This window comes from Aplysia californica, unplaced genomic scaffold, assembly GCF_000002075.1.
Source record: "Aplysia californica isolate F4 #8 unplaced genomic scaffold, AplCal3.0 scaffold00097, whole genome shotgun sequence".
Taxonomy (NCBI): Eukaryota; Metazoa; Mollusca; class Gastropoda; order Aplysiida; family Aplysiidae; genus Aplysia; species Aplysia californica.
The window spans coordinates 971223-972234 of record NW_004797367.1 but is presented as its reverse complement, the minus strand read 5'-3'; positions in this window follow the sequence as shown (position 1 = coordinate 972234).

The window sequence follows — 1012 nt, the reverse complement described above, 5'->3', positions numbered from 1 at the left end:
GCCCCCCCCCCTTTTTTTTCATCCCTACCTGCCCTGTCCCCCTCTTCTCCCTCATCCCAACCCACCCGCCCTCTCCCGAACCCACTCCTCTTTCTCACCTCTCCTCCCACCAGCCCCCTCTTTCATCCCACCCCCACCCCTCGTCCAACCCAAGTCGTGCACATATATTACATTATCTCCCACTACATCCCCTCATTACCGGCTACAAGACAACAAACACGAACAAAGATATAAAAAAAGACACAAAACAATTCCCTTCCCTAAAAACAAGATTACGAACCACATGAGAGAGAGAGAGTTCTGTCCCCTGCTGACGACCTCTCAGATAATCCCGGCAATTTTTCCCCCTGCAGAGGGGCGCTCTGCGACCGCTAATGGCCTTACCTTGTTCCTGGGGCCAGCTTCTGACCTTTGACCTTCGTTATGAGGGTGGTTGGCGGGTGTGGTTTTCTCCTTCTTTCCCATTAAACATATATCGTGGGTGACTGGCGGAGACACTGGTGTGGTTTGCTCCTCTTTCCCATTAAACATCTACAATCCCTACCTCTCCTCCTTTTTTCTTTTGTAATTGTGTGTCATGTATGTTACTCTCTAGCAAAACCTCTAATCTTCGCCACCTTTATAATCTCTTTAATTTTGTTTTGAGAGTGCCGTAAAACGTTTCCTAAAACCAGACTACAACCATTCTTTGGGTAACGTCACAGCTATGTGCCTGTTCTGAGAGCGTCTTTGCTGGTGAGTTTTCGCAGCGCGTGCGATGTACAGAAACAGATGATGACGTTCGAAGAGTTTCACTGCACAACGCAAGAATACGCCAAACTTGGGCATCTTCGAAAAGCCCCGTCCACTCAGTAATCTTATCTGGAGAATTGTCGTGAGAGTAAAAAATGAATGTTTGTATGTTATTTTCCTTGCTCTACGCAAAATGCACTCCATCTCTCCATAATGATTACTTCATACGTCAAAATATTGTTTTGTTTATACTTTTTGTTTTCCGCAGTTCAGCCCCCCC